Source organism: Aegilops tauschii, chromosome 7, assembly GCF_002575655.3.
Source record: "Aegilops tauschii subsp. strangulata cultivar AL8/78 chromosome 7, Aet v6.0, whole genome shotgun sequence".
Taxonomy (NCBI): domain Eukaryota; kingdom Viridiplantae; phylum Streptophyta; class Magnoliopsida; order Poales; family Poaceae; genus Aegilops; species Aegilops tauschii.
The window spans coordinates 110,368,096-110,381,885 of NC_053041.3; the positions used below are offsets into that span (position 1 = coordinate 110,368,096).

At 45.0% G+C, this 13,790-nt stretch overlaps 1 pseudogene; it reads right to left on the reverse strand.

The window, feature by feature from the left end:
* Positions 1-732: 732 nt before the first annotated feature.
* LOC109744654 (glutamate receptor 2.7-like) lies at positions 733-12,811 on the reverse strand (annotated as a pseudogene).
* Positions 12,812-13,790: the final 979 nt, after the last annotated feature.

Here is a 13,790-nt window from a genome sequence, read left to right on the forward strand (position 1 = left end):
TGTGAAGACTGTGTCGCGGTCAGAGACGATAGCACCTGGAAAGCCATGAAGCTTGTAGATTTAATTCACGTAGAGGAGGGCTACCCTGGAAGTTGTGCATGGGTTGGCCAACGACAGGAAGTGAGCGAACTGATGTGCTTGTCCACTATAACCAGCATGCAATTCAACTTGCCGGATTGCGAGAGCCCATCGACAAAGTCTATAGTGATCATATCCCAAGAGTCCTTACGAACTGGAAGAGGGGAAAGATTAACGAACTGCCTCACAAATGGGGAAAAGGCAGAGAAAAGGAAGAGGGACAACAAAAATAGGAAGCAAACCATACAGATGATGGATGTGTGCATCCGCTTGCAGAGGCCGGAAGATCAATAAGTAGGAGTACTGGGTAAAAACTTGACAGAAAAATATATCATGGTTCATAAGAGTTAATTATATACCTCATGTAGAAACACTGAAAACATATCAAGCGAGTGAGCAACCCACTCCACAAAACAATAGCTCACTCCACAAAACAATAGCTCAAATGGACGTATCTACTACAAGTAATATGGATCGGAGGGAGTAGTGGTATTAGTTTACAAAACTAGCTGATTGTGACAAAACCTTACACTCTGCTAAACACTACTACAAGTATTCATCACAAATTCAAGGCAACATAACAGGTACTCGAAAATAAGGATCACATGTTCACAACACACCTTGAGGATACTGCACTTCCCTATCAGCTTCATCTCAGACAGTTCTCATCTCAATCTTGATGGATTCTGCAGTTGCAGAGCCCCTATGCATGCCATTCTGCCGCATTGGACAAGCCTCGTGTCCGCCAGCATTCTCAAAGCGCCCATGGGACTCGCTATTCACAGCCTCACAGAGAGGTTGATCAGAGGCAGCAGAACTGTGACCTATGCTGCCATTCTCCAAGTGAACGGAAGCTTGGCCGACGCCGTCACCACCATGACGATTGACACTTTCCACATCCGCTATTCTCCCACTGGTGCGGCTGGCATGAATTAGCCTCCCTATGCTTACCAGCAACATGAGAGTTGAGATAACTCCGGTGATGGCAAATTGATTTGTGTGGAACTGGGGTCGGGGCTGCCGTAACTGGCCGACGACGACAGTGGATCTGCGCCTAACCATTTTCGTTGAATCCTCAATCCCTCATCGCCTCCAGTTATTTTCAAGATGGCAGTAGAAAGATCATGCACCAGCGGCGAACCTACACAGAATGCCTGCAGATAAAAAGGTAAGCATGGCTGTAGATAAACCCGGAAATTGGATATAATTTAGTGGCATGGAGATGTACATAGTCGAAAAACAATCATGATAGTATTACATTTTGAGACAAAATGACAGGCGTGATCGAGGATTCGAGGTAAAAAAAGCATGACACAAATGAACAAGTGGTTGCACATGCCAGTGTGTACTTTTCTTTTCTTTTCTCTCAAAAGCCAAAATATATTTTGTGGGTAATCATATGCTTAGCAGTTAGCACTACAATATGTAAGTATGTTTGTGAGAAATTTTGGTGCAGTACAATCAAACTATTAATGGATGTAGGTAGATGTATGACGATGCTTAGAAAATCCATACTTGAAGGTAAAAAACATGATGGTACTAACTAGCTTCTGTCGTTAGGATGCAACATAGCACTTAAAAGGACAAAACTCTGAATATACTAAGCTTTAGATTGAGAAGGCTTACAAAACCAAATCCAGGAGTCATGTACATGAGATTAACCATCCTAAACTCTTCCTTATTCCGAGGATCAGAGAGGAACGATGTCAAGAAGGGAAGCTCATCAACGATAGCCGATACCGATCCATTTCTCAAAGCATCAGCATAGTCCTCTTTCTTTATGTAGCTCTGTAGCCTATCTTTGTCGAAATAATAATTTTTTATCAAGATGGAGCGCAGAAATGACCCCTCTTGGTGTCCAACAGAGCCATTCCTGAGCTGGAGCTGGTCCAGATCTGTCACTGAAGGCCGGCGGCTCTTTGCGGTTAGTATGGCTGACAAGCTTGCTGTGTAACTCTGCACTACAATCAGCACCACAAAGCACCATACCACTGTTGGTCACAGGTCCCTCGATCTCTCTTCTCTCTGTGGTTACACACGCACACAAAGTGTTTGTTGAAACTAATGGTGAAGCAGAGCAAGGAGGAAAAAACAAAAGAGGCACGCACGAGTTGTGGTTCCAGGCAACAAATGCCTTTTTTTTTCTCTTTTTCAGCAACGAATGCTCGGTGTGCTGCTTGCAACCAATGCAAGGTTCAGCTTATTACATAGCAGAGACCCACTCCACTCCTCCTACCAACTCTGCAGCACATCAACTCACAATGTACTGCTCCTGATCTAAGCATGGACAGCCATGACACACAGTGGCATGTCCTCTCACACAATGCACGACATGTGCATGTACCTTACATCAAGCTCACATGGCAGGAGTCAAACATGCATCAACACATGAGCATGATCAATAATTAATTAAATCATACATTGACTAGATTAACTTCTAACATTCACCCCCTTAATCTTGGCAAGCTTCAGAGATACTCACCATACCAATTCTGCTTCTCAGCTCATGGAACTTCAAATGACCAAGGGACTTGGTTAGAATATCAGCAAGTTGATCTCCAGTAGCAGTGTACTCAACCTCAATTCTTCCATCTTCCACACACTCTCTAATGTAGTGATAACGTGTGTCTATATGTTTACTTCGGTCATGGTGAACTGGGTTCTTACTAAGTGATATAGCTGATTTATTATCAACCAACAATTGCACCTTCACAGGCTCCTTTCCTGTCATCTCTGCAAGTAGACGGCTCAGCCAAACACCTTGACAAGCAGTTGTTGCCGCTGCAATATATTCTGCCTCACAAGATGAAAGAGCAACAACCTTTTGCTTCTGTGATAACCAGGAAATTGGACATCCACCAAGGAAATACATCACACCTGTAGTGCTCTTGCAATCATCAGTATCACCAGCATGATCACTATCACTATATCCCAGCAAATTCAGTTCATGTGAACTCTTGCGCACATAGCTGCAACCGAGGTTAAGAGTACCACGAATGTACCTCAAAATCTGCTTCACTGCTGCTAAGTGTTGGGATGTTGGACACTCCATATAGCGGCTGACAATGCCCACTGAGTACGCGAGGTCCGGTCTGGTATTCACCAAGTATCGAAGGCTGCCCACAACACTTCTGTAGTATGTTGCATCCACCTTCTTACCTTCTCCAGATTTTCTTAGCTTTAGCCTTTGCTCCATGGGAACTTGACAAGTATTGCTCTGCAGCATACCAGTTTTCTCCAGTATTTTTGATGCATATGATGTCTGGCTCAACTTGATGCCTTCTTCTGATTGCTTAACTTCTATTCCCAAATAGTAAGACAACAATCCTAGATCACTCATGCTAAACAAATCAAGCATTTGTTTCTTGAATTTTTTCACTTCATCAATGTTTGAGCCGGTGACCACCAGATCATCGACATATACTCCAACTAGTAGCCGAGCACCTCCAGAGTTTCTCACATAGACAGCATGTTCAAGTGGACTTCGAACAAATCCTAATGAGATCAAGCTTCTGTCTAACTTAATGTTCCATGCTCTAGGTGCTTGCCTCAGTCCATACAAAGCTTTTCTTAGCTTGAATACTTTCTCTTCACTTTCCTTCTGCTCAAAGCCTGGAGTCTGCACCACATAGACTTCCTCCTCTAACTCCCCATTTAGGAAAGTAGATTTCACGTTTAAATGATGTATCTCCCATCCTTCCTGAGCTGCAACTGCAATGAGTAGCCGGACTGTTTCCAGCCTTGCTACCGGTGCGAACACCTCATCAAAATCAATTCCTCGTCGTTGCACATACCCTTTAGCCACCAGACGTGCCTTGTGGCGAATGGTATTTCCTGCAGCATCTTTCTTGAGTTTAAAAACCCACATCAGACCAATAGGACGAACACCAGCCGGAAGTGTGGTTAATTCCCAAGTTTCATTGTCTTCAATTGATTTTAATTCATCTTTCATTGCAGCCTTCCATGCTTCATGCTTTAAGGCTTCAGTATGATGTGTTGGTTCATCTTCTCCGAGCATGCACAATTCTAGCTGCTGGACATGATCCATATCAATAGGAGTCCAGCTTGGAGATGTCTCATCATACAATTCATCAAGAGAACGCATTCTCAATGCACTTTGCGGAGTTTCAAATTGAGTAGATTCAGGCATTTCTGCCACACTACTTTGATTTGTGGCTATGCTTCCTGCATCAGCCAACACAGCTGAATTTCCTGGAGTTCCCATACCCCCTGATCCTGGTGTCTGAGCTGCGTGTTCTTCAATTTGAATCTGTACTGGAGCAACAGAGGTGGAATTGTCTACTTCTGGTTCAGTGTGTACCACAAAGTATTCTTCAATATCACCATGTCTGGGCAAACTAGCAGTGTTCCAGTCCCATCTTCTTCCTTCCTCAAACACCACATCACGTGAGACACAAATTCTCTTTGATGTTGGATCGTACAATCTGTATGCTTTTGTGCCCTGCTCATAGCCGATAAACACTGTGGGTATACTCCTATCAGCAAGTTTCCCACCTGACGGTCCAGTCACCTTCACATGAGCTGTACATCCAAATGTACGCAAGTGCTCAACACTCGGTTTCCGGTCACGCCAAGCTTCATACGGTGTCTTTCCAATGACACTTTTGGTGGGCGATCTGTTCAACAAATAAACAGCCGTCATCACTGCTTTCCCCCAAAACACCCCTGGCATTCCCTGACTCTTTAGCAAACTTCGAGCCATTGCCACAATTGTTTGATTTCTTCACTCAACCACTCCATTCTGTTGAGGTGTGTATGGTGCAGTGAGTTGCCTTGCAATGCCTCTTTCTTCACAGAAGACACTGAACTCATTCGAGGTGAACTCACCCCCTCGATCAGTACGCAACATTTTCAGTTTGCTGCCTACTTGCAATTCTGCTGAAACTTTGATCTTCTTGAATGCACTGAAAGCTTGATCTTTTGACTTTATCAGGACCAGCCACATATACCGGCTAAAGTCATCAACCATCAGCAGAAAATACTTGTTCCCAGCAGGTGTACAAGGTGTTATTGGACCACAGAGGTCTGCATGGACAAGAGACAATTTTTCAGTTGCTCTGTAAGATGTTTGTTTGGGGAAGGATGCACGTTTCTGCTTGCCAATCAAGCAGCCATCACACACTTGTCCAACATGATTAACAAGCGGCAATCCTTTCACCATGTCATGTTGAGCTAGAGACTTGAGTTCTTCAAAGTTCAGATGCCCAAACCGAGCATGCCATAACCAGGCCCTGTCTGCAACTGATGCAAGCAGACACACAGGAGTGCCCATCTTCAGATTTATGGTATACAATTTGTTCCTCCCTCTTGGTACTTTCATTAACAGAAATCGATCTCTATCAAAGATCCTGAGGAAACCTTCTTCTAGAACAACTTTACAGCCGTGCTCCTCCATCTGTCCGAGACTGATGATGTTGCTACGGAGCTTGGGAATGTAGTTTACATCAGTCAGGCCTCTGTGACCACCATTACGTGCAAGGATGAGCACTGTACCTCTTCCAGCAATTTCCACAACAGACCCATCTCCAAACTTGACAGCCCCAACAATGGTTTTGTCCAGTTCAGTGAATTTCTCAATCGACCCTGTCATATGATTGCTTGCACCTGTATCAAGGTACCACTTATCTGATTCTTCTCCTGCATTATCTCCTAATTTTGGTTTCACATTCACCTCTTGCAGAAACATTCTCTCCTCTTCTTCATTACCTTGCACTACAACGAATGTACTGGCAAGTAACAAAGCAGGATCCTCATCATGCACCTCAGCTACTAACGTTGTTTCTTTTTTTTCTTTGGATTAGGACATGCGTTTGAGAAATGGCCTCTTTCACCACAATTATAACACTTGAATTTCTTTTTCTTTTTCTCACCTTTTGCAGCTTGTGGTGGCTTCTCTGCAGCCTTGCCGCGGTTGGCGCCGCGACTACTACCGCCATCACTTTTTCCGCCGCTGCTCGAGGTTTCAGCACCGCCGCTCGACTTCCTCGACGACCACGCCTCCCACTGCTTGATGGACAACATTAGATGCTGCCCGTCGACGGGACTGCCGAAGCGCATACGCACGCGCTCCTCGTGCGCCTTGAACCGGCCAAACAGGTCCTCGACGGTGAGCGTCTTCAAGTCGACACACTGCTCCAGCGAGGTTACCAAGTGCATAAACCTCGCCGGCGCAGCTTGGAGAATTTTCTGGACCACCGTCAGCTCCTTAACCTCGTCGCCGAGCGCTCGGATGGACGACACCCTCCTGTTCAGCCTCGTCGCGAACGCGTCCACCGCCTCCGTGTCCTCCATCTCCAAAGCTTCGAACGCCTTCCGCAAGGTCTGTAGGTTCGTCTCACGAACGCGGTCGTGGCCGACGTTCACGACCTTGATCGCCTCCCACGCCTGCTTCGCCGTGTCCTTGCCGGCGAGGGACGCCAGGACATCTTCCGGCACCCCCTGATAGATGGCGAGGAGGGCGTCACGGTCCATCTCGTGGTCGACGTCCTCGGAGCTCGTCGCCGACCAAACTCCCGCCGACTGCATCGCCACACGCATCTGCATCGCCCAGAGCGTGTAGTTGCTGCGTGTGAGCTGTGGGTAGTTGATGGGCGCCCGGGACCTCACCGGCAGCGCCGTCGCCGCCGGTACCAGTCCCAGCTTCTCTTTCTCCGCCGCCAACTCCGCCTTGGTCGCCTCCACCTCCAGCCGCATCGCGTTTATCTCGGCCAGCGCATCCTCCAGGGCCTTCTGCAGCCCCTCCGGCGTCGTGGCCATCGGCGCCGCCGCCGAATCTAGCTCTGAGGCCAAATGTTGGTCACAGGTCCCTCGATCTCTCTTCTCTCTGTGGTTACACATGCACACGAAGTGTTTGTTGAAAGTAAAGGAGAAGCAGAGCAAGGAGGAAAAAACAGAGGAGGCACGCACGAGTTGTGGTTCCAGGCAACAAATGCCCTTCTTTTTTTTCTCTTTTTCAGCAACGAATGCTCGGTGTGCTGCTTGCAACCAATGCAAGGTTCAGCTTATTACATAGCAGAGACCCACTCCACTCCTCCTACCAACTCTGCAGCACATCAACTCACAATGTACTGCTCCTGATCTAAGCATGGACAGCCATGACACACAGTGGCATGTCCTCTCACACAATGCACGACATGTGCATGTACCTTACATCAAGCTCACATGGCAGGAGTCAAACATGCATCAACACATGAGCATGATCAACAATTAATTAAATCATACATTGACTAGATTAACTTCTAACAACCACCACAACAATTTTTGACAAGGGGCTTCTAATAGTCTGAGCTGCGCATGGAATAACCAAGAAACTTAGTACATGACTACTGTAGTAAACTAATTGAATCTCTTATAAGACATCAAATATTGCCAACAAGTTTAAGTATGAAGTGCTAACCATGTGAAAATGTCAAAGTAGAGAAAGCGAAGTAAGAAGCGGTGCTGAACTGTCTCAAATTTGATCCCTGGTACTCTTGATTTCTGGAGCGCTCAATCATCCACACAACAAAGCCAGTATAGAAGAAGAAGCCCACAGTTGTAAACCAAAGTGCCGAACTCAGTGGCTTCACAAATTTCCACTCAACTGTTTCTGGCTCGTCCTCAGCGAGCACAAGCATAAACACTCCAGATTGTGTGTATGGCATTGTAAAATCTGTGTCAGCAGCTCGATCAGGAGTTATGCTAACATCACCAACTGCTGCATCATACACCTGTTCATCAACCAAAAAATTAGAGAGGCCAAAATGAATTTAGTAGCACAAATAAACAAATGTTACAAGTCAAACCATGCAAGTATGTATGAGAAAATCTCACTCACCCCTGAAGAGACGTTGCCTACTAGCGCATCGTAGGAACCATGGAAGACATAAAACTCATAGCGTGGTGGACGACGTAGCTGCTTCATAGCGGCTTCGAAGATATCAATGCTGTAGCCAGTGACCTTTTGGTAACTGGTATTAGGATCAGCAACATGCACAAAATCCTCAAAACCTTCTTTCTGCGGCACGGCAATCCTGACAATCGTCTTATTATGGCTTGTGCAGTTCATCCTTGCTTTTCCTGTCTGTAACTGCCTGCTATTCCGTCTACCAGTTTTTGGAGTAAGAAATGTTATAGTGCCATTGTCAAGTGTAAAGCCAATCTTGGTGTGACCCCTGGAGGCTGTTGCTGGATCTTCTAGCCAGAAGGCACACGATGCTGGAGAAATGCCGGAGAAGGAGAGAACCGGAATGTGGTGGCGGCGGCCCAGGTGGGAGAGGAAATCTGCTTCTGTTGATGTTTGAGGACCCCAGATGATGGCCTGCGCTCGGGCATTACTGATAAGATCATCAGCTGCAAAGATCACAGACACCAAAATTAGCTTAAGAAATAGGTCAAACTTTTGGATTATGCACAAAGGTTTGGCACGAAAACCATCAAAGTAAAGGGGAAATTAGCCCTAAATATGACTCTCCCACACGGAAAAAGGAAAAAAAAAGGTGGGGGGGGGGGGGGGGGGGGGGGGGGGGTGGGTGAATTTTATTGGCTCTGCCGCTCTGCACCGAGCAAGAAGTGGTCAGGGCCGGGCAGCATTCGCCGGGGGACACAGTCAGTGCAAACTAGCCCGAGGCCGGCTCGCGTTCGTGTGCTGCTGCTGAGTCGGCGGCACCGCGGGCGGCGTGCTCCCTCTGCGACGGACGGTTCAGCAAAAGAGGAACGTTTGGAGTTGGAAGACCTGACGGGAAGAGTCAGACAGGCAAGAGAGGGGAAACCTTGTGACCGAAGGCCTTCGCGGCGCCGGCGCCGGCGGAGATGGAGGCCACGGCGACGCAGGGTCGACGAAGCGTCGAACACCCTGAGCGCTTGGGGTCAACACAGAGATGGGCTTCGACTCTTTTTTGTTTTGGCGAACTTGATGGGCTTGGAACTTTTTTTTAACTAGATGGGCTTTGGCTTATTTTTCAAATGTTGTGCTAGATTCCTATTTATCGAATGTTGGGCGTGGACTTGTGTTACAATATGAGCATAAATATCCTTGAGATAAAAAATGGAGATTAGATGCCGATTGAATCATTAAATGCGAAAAATCAATAAAATGGGCGAGATTTCTCAAAAAAAAGGGATGCCGATTGAATCAATATTTATAGGCTTATTAGAAGAAAACATGATTTTATTTAGTGGTAAATTTTACATTATGAAAATTGTAACAATTTCCCAAGGGTCACCCTTTATGTGTATTTTCCTAAGCGTCAACGTCTTAGGGTCAAAAGAAAAATGTGTATCTATAAAAAAAGTTGTGCATGGTGAGTAAGGATAATCTAGAGCTGAAATGTCTCTAATAACAATATTACTTTGATGAAATTACTGACGATGAATGGTTTTTCTGATTCGTATGGGAGGGGGTTGAATTGGAATCTATTTGGATAAAAGGTTAAATGCACCTAAAAATTCAGAATCTACCTAAAACCAGGACACATGTACCCACAAAATTACACCTAATAAAAAGGACTGGAGGAGGTATGTTTTATCCGATGCAAATTAGAATTATAAATAAATTAGGAAAAATAATATACTGGTACATGTTACATGATATTGTATTGCATAACTAGTATGAAGTATTAAGAAAGATGTCATTAACAAAGACCTTGTCTTAGCAAAATAAAATATTTATCCAAAATTGCTTTCTGCAACCGAACTCCTAAGCACGCATAAACAGTAAATTCAAAAGAAGTAGTAAGCAAATTCAAAATTATATGAAATTTGACATTTCTATCATGTTTCCAACCTTAAGCAAAATTTCATGAAGAAATGACATTTGTGGTGCCTTGTGAAAAAAAAAGTTGGCGCTCTAACAAAGACTTTTTTAGAGAGCATCGACTTTTTTTGGTGCAAGGACACCACAAAAGGCTTTTCGTCGCAAAACTCTGTGTGCAACCAGAAGACCTGAGCATCTTCAATGCCTAAATATTCCATATTGTGATATTTTTCCTATTTCTATTAAATTATTTTTCACACACGCGTGTATATGGCCTTGGGTTCAAAGTGCGACGGTTAAAGAGTGGGTGCGGGTAGGGGTGGAAACAGATATGCAGATCGGATAGTGCTCTTACCACTTCCATTTTCATATTTGCTAAACAAATACTAATGTAAATATGAGTTTTATCAGATGCGAATGCCGATCAGATGTTACCTGACTACGGATACATATCAAACATCAGATGTTTCCTCGATTCGAAACGTATACGAATAATAGCGACATACTCTAGCTATGTGACACATAATAATCAACTTGCAACATACAATAAGTCAATGGTAGACATGTTTATGAATAAATACTACTCTCTCCAATCCTAATTAATTGACGCAGTCTCTGTACAATGCATATTGTTTCCTATATAATCGTATAAAAGTAAAAAAAATTGACAAATTATTAGGGTTTTATATTGGATAATTGCATACGAAATTATTAGGCTAGAAATTCTTAAATTAGCTTACAAAATTTTATTTACATACGAATATATCCATATTCATATTTGTGTCAAAATCTTGTACCATATTTGTGTTTGTATTTGTAAAATAAATTATGTTATCTTTAATTTTTATTTTTGTTTTAGTTGGCGTGCAAATGTTTCAGATACAGATAGGTATTTCTCAAATACAAATATTATATATTTCAGGTTATTTTTCATCCTTACCTGTGGGGAAGTACCAAAAATGCTACACCCACGTAATTTTTACTAACTAAACCTTCCATCCCTAACTCATAACACCCCCCCCCCTTGATTTTCGGGGGGTGGGCCCACCTCACTTTTCTTAACCAATAAAATTGTTCCAGCTAAGATCCTTCGTAAGGTACGTACACTATTTTACGTCGGTGAGTCGCCATATCGCTTTCTTTCAGGAGAAGAAAGAAAGGTGATCTCGCCTCCAGCCGCCAGGGCGCCTTTCTCTATCACCGTCCTTCGGCGGCTCCCCTCCGCTGACGACCTCGGTCGTCGGTGGTGAGGGGGGGGGGGGTCACCGGATCCACGCATGTGGATTGTTTTAGGCATTAATTTCTTAGGGGTTTGGGATGCTCATCGTCTTGGTTCGGCGGTGGTGATGGCGTCACCGACTAATAAATTTTCAGATCATTCGCCAGCGAGGCGATCTGCTTTTGGGATGGATTTGGAAACCAGTCTGTTCAAGCAAGGATGATGTGGTGACGGTGGCATCCTCGTGGTGGACCTGTGTTCTCGGGCTCCACCATTGCGACGGCGTTTGCTCCAGCATCTGGGAGGTAGTCTAGAAGCGGATGCAGATTGTGGTCTGCGTTGGCGGCATCTGAAAGATGGTGGATGGTATGCTGGGTTCGTGGTTCCTGGAAGGAAGGTATGGTTTTCTCCTCCAACGTCTTAGTTGGGTGGTGATGCCAGATCTGAAGTTCGATGACTCGGTGTGTTGCCCCGGTCCGATTCGTTCAACGGCAATGGTTTCGTCTTTATTGGCGAGCCACCTTGAAGGTTCGCAAAGCTACTTATCAGCGATGGAGCCGCATCGAGCCCGGGTGTGGAGGTGATCCGTCATTTTCTCCTTTGGTGGCTGCATGGTGGTGCCAGAGAATGTGACGGGCGTTGGTGTCAAGCTCAGAGGATTCTTCAGTCTTGTTTGATTATTGGCCGGTGTTCTTGTGTGCAAAGGCTATCGTTCTATTATCTTTTCAGTTTTGTCAGGTCGTTATGTATGTGGCTTGTACTATGATCCTTATGATATAAATGAGACACGTTTTACCACCCAAAACAAAATTACCCCCTCCAAAAAAAAGCTGCGGGGAGTAACTTTAGACAAAAAAACTACTACCCGAGTCCTTCAGGCTGGTCAATGGGCAAGAACATAAGCTAGTAACTTACACATTTCTCTAGACTATGTTACTACCTCCATAGTGGGTAGGAACATCTATGTAGTGTCATGCAACGATGTATTTATTAGGTTATAGACTCATTGTTTCTTGGAGTGTGTGATGTTCCGGTAACTTAGCTAGTTACCACAAGCACCTCTCTCTTCATTAAATATGTGCCACATAAGTAAAGTTGTATTGGAGTGTGTGATGTTACTCCTAAGTTCTTCCCCATTGTAAAGGCTACTCATAATGGGGAGCATCATACAATAGTATCATATGCATGATACTAGTATATGATACTACCTTCATAGTGTATAGTATCATACAGTAGTATCATAGATGATCATATTTATTGCCATGCATGACACAAAGTAGCATAGCATTTAACATGATACGGTATCTACCTATGTTACTCTAACCCTCTTTCTTCTTTAATTATGTGCCACATAAACATGTTTGCTAGTCCCAAGTGCATGTTACTAGCCTCACGCCTAGTAGGTGGGAAGTACCAGCTTGCGCCGCTTTGACGGGCTCTCCGCCCGAGTCCTTCACGCGTAGCTCCACCCGCTTGGTGCAGCTCGGATGTTTCAGGTAGAATCGATCTAGGGCCACGGAGATGCAGGCGAGTCTCTCCCTGCCAGCGTCGCTCGTCAGGTCCAGCACCACGCCCACTCGCACCGGCACCGTCACCGCCACCGGCGCCGCCGTGGCTAAAGACCCGGCGATGCTCGAAAGCAGGAGCAGACAGAAGCAGCGCCTCGCCGACCCCTCCATAGCACCGAGACCGAATTCTGCACCTGTGTACTGCACGTACTTGCTGTGTGGTTTACATGCGGACCAGCACAGCACCAGCATTTATACACAGGGATCGAGCTACGTACTACGTGAGTGAGCCTGTGACGGGAGATGGGTAAATTTCGTGGAGCATCCTGGATCGATTGCCGGTCAGCGGCCTCGCTGCCTAGCTCGCGAACGCAGTGACGGCCGGTGGTGCAATGTTTTCTGCCGGAGGAAGCAATAGATTTTGTAGCTTTGTTTGATCAGTTCACGGTGAGCTCAGTCAGAGGTTATCCGTTCAAGTTCTTTAGGTCATGAAAATGGTATGTGCAGTTAAGCGAGGGAATCAGCAGTGGCTTCGAACATTCTCATACGGAGACGTTCGTACTAGTTTATACATGAATCAAGTCAAACTGTGTACGTGCATGCACTCTGGTCGTACTGCATATATTAGTACTGTACAGTCGTTTTACGTTCACTCGTACTTTCACAGCGGGGATGTACGTGTACCTATGCTAGCTTGCTATGTATGCGCCTGCGGTTTCTGCGTAGCTTCTGATAGTGCTCTGAAGTCTGAACTAGCCGGTTCCCGCGACACAGTTGACGGTTGAATGGTCAAATAATCTACTCCCTCCGCTCTCAAAATAAATATCTTAATTTTATATTAATTTTAGTACAAAGTTGAGTTGAAATGTATATTTTAGGAACAGAGGAAGTAGCACATTTTGACACATTAGAAATATTGGTTGATGCGAGAGAGAGAGTGTGTGTGTGTGTTTCTTCTGTTTTTCAACTATAAATGGCTCGCTATGGCATAGGGGAGTACGGAAATAGTTCTTTTTTCTAGCGGCAAGGGTATCTAACGGCGAAGTTGTAACCTTGTTTATGAGTATCAAGATTTTATCTTGACAGTGATCACACCATACATTAAGCTTGATCCCCAATAAATGAAAAAAAAACTATGCATCACCCTTTAAATTTAGGAATTAAATCCGGGTGGTGCCTAACCAGTGAGCCAAGGCTTTGTTTGCTTAATTTCACTTTCCGGTCTCTGCGT